At 41.7% G+C, this 8,692-nt stretch overlaps 1 pseudogene; it reads left to right on the top strand.

The window, feature by feature from the left end:
* Positions 1 to 5,367: 5,367 nt before the first annotated feature.
* Positions 5,368 to 6,192, top strand: LOC129039120 (coiled-coil-helix-coiled-coil-helix domain-containing protein 2-like; annotated as a pseudogene).
* The last annotated feature ends 2,500 nt before the right edge of the window (positions 6,193 to 8,692 follow it).

Raw genomic sequence — 8,692 nt, 5'->3', positions numbered from 1 at the left:
TTTGCTTTTCTTGTTTATTTATTTCTGAGACAGGGTTTCACTCTGTTACCTAGGCTGGAGTGCAGTGGCATGATCTCAGCTCACTGCTCCCTCAACTTCCTGGGCCCAGGTGATTCTCCCACCTCAGCCTCCTGAGTAGCTGGGACCATAGGCACATACCACCAAACCCATCTAAGTTTTGTATTTTTTTAATAGAGATGAGGTTTCACTATGTTGCCTAGATTGATCTCGAACTCCTGGGCTCAAGCTATACTCCTAGGCTTAAGCTATCCTCCTGCCTTGGCCTCCTAAAGTACTAGGATTACAGGTATGAGCCACTGTGCCTGGCCATTTGCTTTTCTTTGCTTAATGGTTATCACGTAAAATAGAAGTTATCAGAATTTCTTCTTTTGTGGAGCACAAACCTTTAGCAATACTACAAACAAAATATATATCTCTGTGAGTTAAATATTTTATTCTTCCCAATTATCAACAATAAATAATAAATATAAGTCAAGCATACTATAAGATTGAATTACATTTCTATTTTCTTCATGGAAAATGATTTTTTAAAGTCAACACATTAACAGAAAAATCAAAGTATGCTGCCAAAATATGTAAGTAAGAAAATATTGTAGAGGTGAATCAAGCAGTTAGTTAATAATAAATATTATGGTTTTTCTGGATTCTGTGATGTTTGTAGTATTTGTCATATTTTTAAATTGTAATATGTTGAGATTTCTTTTCTAACTCTAAATAAATGTTTACTTTTATAACGACTTTTATATACTTATCTTAGTCCATTTTCACACTGCAATAAAGAACTGCCTGAGACTGGGTAATTTATAAAGGAAAGTGGTTTAATTGACTCACAGTTCCACGTGGCTGGGGAGGCATCAGGAAACTTACAGTCATGGTGAAAGGCGAAGGGGAAGTGAGGCCGTCTTACATGGTGGCAGCAGAGAAAAAGAGCAAAGCGACAACTGTCAAACATTTTTAAACCATCAGATGTCATGAGAACTCACTCATTATCATGAGACCAGCGTGTGGGAAACCGCCCCTGTGATCCAGTCACCTCCCAGGAAGTCCCTACCCTGACACAAGGGGGATTACAATTCAAGATGAAATTTAGATGGGGACGCAGAATCAAACCATATCATACTTTTTCTTTTTTCTTTTATTTCTTAATTGATGTATAATGATTGTACATATTTATGGGGTACATAGTGCTGTACGTGTAATGTTTAGTGATCAGATCTCAAACATTTATTATTTTTTGTGTTGAGAACATTCGATATCCTCCTAGCCATTTGACACTATACATTATTACTAATTATAGTCAACCTACAGTGAAATAAAACACTGGAACTTGTTTCTCATATCTAGGTGTAACTTTGTATCCTTTCAAAAATCTCTCATCATCCTCCTTCCTCTTACCCTTCCCAGCCTCAGGTATCTTCTATACTACTTTTTACTTCCATGAAATCAACTTTTTGAATACTGTTTATTAAAGAAGTTCTACAAAATTGCGTAAACATAGGCCCTGCAAAACCTGGATCCATCCGTAATATCAGTCATCCCTTTGGAAGAATATTTTTGCTGCAACGTCCTCTAGAAGGGTAAGTAAGATTACATTTAATACTTTAATCTCTGGCAACGTTTACTTCCAAAACAATGTGCAAACAGGTTGTGAAATCACTTTCTGAAGAAGTCACCACCCATGGGTACAACCAGTGAAGCAGACACAGGCAAAATCGGCCATGAAACTAGGAGCAGGTGCTATCTCCGGTATCCAGATGGGTGGGCATCTGCCCTGAGGGCCCAGTGATCCACAGTTAACATCATTTTCTTTACTTCCCCTAAACTAAGTCTCCTGGAAGATATATTTAGGACCTAAAAAAAAAAAAAAGTGAAACAAGTCCACTTCTCTGAAATATGCTCTTTACATGAAAACAAAGAGCCACAGTTACCCACCAGCAGCTATTATTCAGTTATAGGTAAGTAGATAAGTAGGTAGGTAGGTAGATAAGTAAGTAGACAGAAAGATAGATAGATAGATAGATAGATAGATAGATAGATAGATAGATAGATAGATAGACAGCTAGTACTAGAGAAAACATGCGCAGATGTTAAATCTCCTCCTCTTATATGTAATTCAACATTTTCCCGAACTGATTCCACAGCTCTTCCGATTCGTGCTGTGTGTCCAGAATACTCTGTCCTGCATGAGCTGACTTTAGGGACTACAGAAATGCACTTATATGCTCTGCTCTGGAAACACAAACACGTGCTATTAGCCTTTAATTGCTTCAGTGACAAAAAGCCTGCAGGACTGAGTTGTGGTGGTAGAAGTTATTTTCACCCACATCACAAAACAAGCAATAGCTTTTGAAGGAAGAATGTGAAAAGCTTCACGAGAGAGAGGATGGGTGGGGAAAAATGAGGGGCAAGGGGGATGACAGTGGCAGAGTGGAGAGGGATCGTGAGACAGCGGCATGGCCAAGTTGGGGCAAGCTCAGCGAGAAGCGGCTAAAGTGCCTGGGGAGGGTGGCCACCATTAGCCTCCCTCACAGGTCTGGGCCTGAATGCACCTGCATCTGGATTTTCTGTGATCCCCCAGAAGGAGCAGTTCAATCCTGTATCATCATCCAGAGAATTTCCCAAGGCTGAGGCAGGGCAGTGCAGCTGGAATCTGTGTCAACACTCTTCGATCCAGGAGTTTTAATTGTCTGAAGTGTCTCTATGTGGCCCTAGAATCGGTTGTCCTTTCTGCTCTCAAGTCCATTTGGGGCCTTTTCCTTAGAGAGCCACCAAGGAAAAATCAGAAAAGGTGACAAGAGGCCAGGCGCAGCAGCTCATGCCTGTAATCCCAGCACTTTGGGAGGCTGAGGCGGGCGGATCACTTGAGGCCAGAAGTTCAAGACCAGTCTGGCCAACATGTTGAAACCCCATCTCTACTAAAAATACAAAAATGAGCCAGAAGTGATGGTGCATGCCTGTAATCCCAGCTACTCGAGGGACTGAGGCACGAGAATCACTTGAACCCGTGAAGCAAAGCTTGCAATGAACTGAGATTGTGCCACTGCACTGCGGCCTGTGCAATACAGAGAGACCCTGGAAAGAAGGAAAGAAAGAAAGAAAGTAAGAAAGAAAGAAAGAGAGAGAGAGAGGGAGAGGGAGGGAGGGAGGGAGGAAGGAAGGAAGGAAGGAAGGAAGGGAAAAGAAAGGAAAGAAAAAAAAGAAAGAAAAGAAAAGAAAAGGTGACAAGGGTCTGCTTATAAATCCGACCCTACCAAGTGCAGAGGAGAGGTGGGAAGTGGGAAGGAGGTGCTGTTTGTCTGAGCAGCGCACAGAGGAGGATGGAGAAGGTGAGAAAAGGAAAGAAATGGAAGGCATTCAATTCATAGCCCCCACTGAAACCAGCCTTAGGATTAAGCTGATGTTGTAACCTTCCAGGGTGTTCTCTTTATTAGTACTAGAGAGAAAAATTCTGACTTCATTTTAATTTTTTATAAATCCATTCAGTGTTAGTGCAATTATTCTATGTTAACATCTTATGTCTGGTCTCCTAGAGTTGAGAAGCCGGAGAAGAAAAGACATGAGGCCCTAGCCTTCCCTAGGTTGGTCCTGGTCCTGCCTTGATCCCTGGAACACTCCTGGAGTAACCTACAGAGAAAGAGAGGAAACTGTCACTAAACCCATCCTCTCTCAATTTCAGATCAACTTCTGGAACCAATAGTTTGTTGCATGCTCATAGGAAATTTGACTTAGGGATAAAATAAATGAGTACAGGAAGTAGCTTTTAAACTGTTGTGTTTTGTTTTTTTTAAACATGGTACACATATAGTCTTCTATGACCTTGGAAATTTTAGCCTGACTCCATTCTGGCAAAAGAAAACTTACCTTGTGAGAAAGGTTTTTTCAAGGCAAAAACATCATTCGGATGTTTGGGTTAGTCATCCAATTGCTAATATTTGTATAATTAACTCATTTAATTTGCCACTGAAAAACTACCTTTGTTTATCTGCTGCCATGATGCTGGGCTACGTCTCATGTTGTAATATCATAATCTTCTAGGTGCAACACAGAGAGTGGCTTCTCTACTGGGTGGTCATTGTAGAGGATTAGCATCTATCCCTCCTCGGGTACATAGTGTAAGATGATCATGGCATTTCCTTTTCCCCTCCACTGACTCATTCAAAAATGGGCAAGTCTCGCCTGTTTGAGCTGGTGGAAATGCGGAGTCTTACCCAGGGCTTCTGGTAGAGAACCAATCTCTCCCTCCCCTGGTGATAGTGAACACAGCTACTTTTGGCAGCTGGTATTAAGTCAGAGCCTCATCAAAATATAGTTGCCATACTCAAATTAGAATAATTCAAAAATGATTTAATAATAAAAGGCATTCAAGGGCATGAGCAGGGTACAGTGAAAGCACATAGGACAAAGCAGCACCCTAGGACACGGAGCAGGAGAACCATCATCACATCTGTGTCCAAAACCACAATGAGCAGGGTTACAAGAACCCCAGAGAAAGTCGCGTAGAGAGGGCCACTGGAGAGGAGCTTTGAACTTGGGTTATGAAAAGTGGTCAGCTCAACCTAACTGTGCAAGGAAGAAGCCAGATGAATAAGTGCCCCAACTTTATTCTCTTATTTCTGTTCAAGTTCCGCAGGTGATCCCTATTAGCTGAATGCAAACAGAAGCCAGGGTGTAAGGGATCTTACTCATGTAAGCCATACAAGTCACGGAGCAGAGAAAGAAGGCCAGAGAGGGGCCTGAAGAAATAACTGAGTGTTCAAGACACCAGCCTCTTACGACTTCAGGAGGAGTCACCTGAATGTGAAACTGACACTGTAGAAGTCAGAGCAGAGTACCCGGGTATGTGAAGACAAGGAACTCTAAAGTCCGCCCTATCTTGGACTTTCTGCTACGTAAGTAACACAAGTCTTTCAAGTCTATTATTCAAGTCAGTTCAACTCAGAAAATCTTTAACCTACAATGGCAATTATCTTAATGCTTTTCAAACAGCAAGTGGTAACTCATTAGTGGGTTGTGAAATTATTCCAGTAAGTTAAAACCAGCACTTTTTTTAAATTGAAAGAACAAAAAGAGTAGAATAGAACATATAAGAGTACATCACACAATAAAAGAATAAGTATCTCTTCCTGAAAATTTTAGTTATGTGTACATGGATATACAAGAAGCTACAGTTCTCTTTATAGTAATAAAATATTTTTCTTTGATTTTTATTTTTTTATGTCTCATGTATATTTGAAGTTGTGCCACTTCCTATGCAAACAAATGCCCCACTCCCAATTTCTGAAGATACTTTAAGAATGACTTGAGAGATTTTTGCCCATCCAGACGCCAAGCTGCAGTGCACCTAGGATGCCACGAGGAAGCCAGAGCCACACCTCCCGCGTGGCCATTCAGGCCAGCCAGGTACCTCACATGAGAACGGCACTCATGGGCGGGCATGGTTGCTCACACCTGTAATCCCAGCACTTTGGGAGGCCAAGATGGGTGGATCACCTGAGGTCAGGAGTTTGAGACCAGCCTGGCCAACATGGTGAAACCCCGTCTCTACTAAAAATACAAAAATTAGCCAGACGTGATGGCACGCGCCTGTAATCCCAGCTACTCAGGAGGCTGAGGCAGGAGAATCACTTGAATTCAGGAGGCAGAGGTTGCAGTGAGCCGAGATCTCACCACTCCACTGCACTTCAGCCTGGGTGACTGAGTGAGACTTGATCTCAAAAAAAAAAAAAAGAACTAAAGAACTACAGCCAGGCCAGCACCAACAGCTCAGCTGCCAGCAGCGGCATCCCCCTTTGCAGCTGGCCCTCCTGCTGCTGGGCCCAGGCAGCCGGGTCTGATGGCCCGGATAGCAACCACTCACTGGAGCTGGCATGGGGTACACACTGGGTCATACCATCACTGGGGGCTTTAGTGAAGGAAGTAATGCTGAGCCTGCAAGTCCTGACATCACCTACCAGGAGCCCCAGGGAACCCAGATGCCACAGCGGCAGCAGCCTTGCTTCTATGAGATAAAACCGTTTTTGGAGTGTGCTTGGAACCTGGTGACATAAAGCTCCGTGAGGGTTTCAGTGAGGTGTTGAAACAGTGCAGACCTGCAAATGGATTGGCCCAACTGAGAAGTTCAAATTGGAGAAATGGAAAATCAGCTCTCATAACCAAGTTAATTTAGTATAAAAATATAATTGATAGTGAAGAGATAAAGAGTCACCATCAGTTAAACATCTTGGGTGTCATTCATAGCTTTCTTCCTTCAAAATTAAAATGGAAGAGGCTGTTCTCACTATGTAGAATTTCATTAAGATGGTGAGGAATTTAGGGCTGGGCCAATGTTTGTGTGGCCTTTTTAAACTAGCTGTTATGATTTTATTCTGTTAAACTAGCTGTTATTATTTTATTTGTGAGTTACTTAGAATAAAGTGATCGTCTTCCAAAAATAAGAATGACTTGAGTGCCAAGCCTTAAGCTAATAGTAACTGATTTCTTTTATCCTGATTCTAAAGTTTTCTCTAATGAGACTCTTGAGTGTTTTCATTACAGGCCTCATTCACTGGCCTTTATTGTAAAACTCTTCCTGGCTGAGCGTGGTGGCTCTTGCTTGTATTCCCAACACTTTCGGAGGCCTCCGTGGGAGAATTGCTTGAGGCCGGGGGTTTGAGACTAGCCTGAGCAACATAGGGAAATCCCATCTCTACAAAATTAAAAAGAATTAGCCATGTGTAGTGGCATGCACCTGTGGTCCCAGCTACTCAGGAGGCTGAGGTGGGAGGGTCACTTGGGCCTGGGCCTGGAGGTGGAGGCTGCAATGAGCTATGATTGTGCTACTGCACTCCAGCCTGGGCGACAGAGTGAGACCTTCTTTCTCAAACAAAACAAAAACAAAACCTCCTGTCAGCCAAGCTTGCTATCTTAGGGACCAGGAGTTAATTAATCTGACAGTTCTAAAAAATGCAAACTACCCCCGATAGCGACTAGTAAACACTGAACAGAATTTTGCACTCACCTTTGAAAGATTATATAGTAGGAACTTACCAGTTCCTCTTCATCTTATTGTCAGATCGTGATCCTACTGTCTGGTGACATAAAACCTTTCAAATTGAAGGGGGTATGGATGGTATATAAATGCTAATGCCCTTAGGAATGCTTTCAGATGCAAGTAACACAAAGGTAACAAATACATTTAAATAGCTAACAAGCTGTCCAGAGGTGGGCTGTTCCAGTTCCATTTAGGGAACTGTAGCTCAAAATGACATCAAGGATTCAGGCTCTTTTTATGTTTTTACTCCGCCATCTTTAGTACATTGGCTTATTATCCAGTCATCTTGTCACTTCTTGGTTACAGAAAGATCAATGAAGCTCCAAGCAAGTTATCCTTACTTAGTTACTTCTAAGACAAGAAGAAAGCTTTGGGGTCCAAAGGACTTTTCATAAATCTCTATATTTCTAACCAGGAAGAAAATCTTTCAATGCTGCTTCTTGGTTAGTGGAGGGAAAAAAAAAAAGAAAGAAAATATTTCCGAGATACCTCCCACCCCCTGCTGACACATTTTACCTTACATCTTTTCAGCCAGAAATTGCCCCCCCCCCCCCCACCCGCCAAATGTTAGAACAAACAATAGCAAGGGGGAACTGAATGACCGTGACTGGCTAAGATCTATGAGATTCATTCCCTGGAGTTCACCACCTGCCTTGAGATTTAGAGATCCTAACAAAATCAGGATTCTGTGGTTTGCAAGGAGAAAGTGGTTATTGGATAAGCAAGCAACAGTGCCTTTCATAATACCTTCCCCCTCTCATTCTGCTAGCAAAATTGGACTGCCTCATCAGAGGAGGCAGAATGATTTTTGTCATGTTGTAATGTCAGCTCATTGGAAAGCCTGTCAGGAAAATAGGTCACCAGTGCACTTTCTCTGCACTAGGTAATAGGAAAAAATAAAGAGAAAAAACTGAGGTAGCAGGGACAAGTGACTTGATACTTTTAAACCCTTGCTTCAGCAGAAGAGGCTTTAACTAAAGACTCTTTATGCCAAATGCCTACTAGAGTGAGACTAATGATGTACCACCCTCTAAACATTCAGGTTTATGAGTCAATTAGAACAAATGGCTAAGGACATTTCAGATTTTGCTTGAATTTCCTGCACATGCATGTTCCACAAAATCTTAACAACAATTCCAAATGGCCCTATTATGTGACCACGTAAGCATCCATGTTTAAGCAGATATGAAGTAATGACTAAATTAGTTACTTACTTGGTTAACATTCATCTGAATGTGTCTTTCCAATAGATCACTACTTTATTCATAATTAAATACCATAAATTGAAAACTGCTCACTTGCATAGTGTAAAGTTTGCTTAGATGCTTTTATCGAGACTAGCTCTTTGTCTTTTGATGGATCAAAGCTATTTTATTCAAACTGAATACCAGCTGCAAACAGTGGCTCATGCCTGTAATCCCAACACTTTTGGAGGCCAAGGCAGGAGGATTGCTTGAGGCAGGAGCACCTGAGCCACATAGTAAGTCCCTGTCTCTACAGAATAAAAATAAATAAATAAATATCTGAATACCAGTTTGATCAGTGTTTTGCTAAAATGTTTTAATTATTACATACATGTTCTAACCTAAATATAACCTTGTAACAGGTATTCCTGCATTGCCAAGAACTCGAGAAGTTACT

Source organism: Pongo pygmaeus, chromosome 5, assembly GCF_028885625.2.
Source record: "Pongo pygmaeus isolate AG05252 chromosome 5, NHGRI_mPonPyg2-v2.0_pri, whole genome shotgun sequence".
NCBI classification, from domain to species: domain Eukaryota; kingdom Metazoa; phylum Chordata; class Mammalia; order Primates; family Hominidae; genus Pongo; species Pongo pygmaeus.
This window is presented reverse-complemented; position numbering and strand designations above follow the sequence as displayed.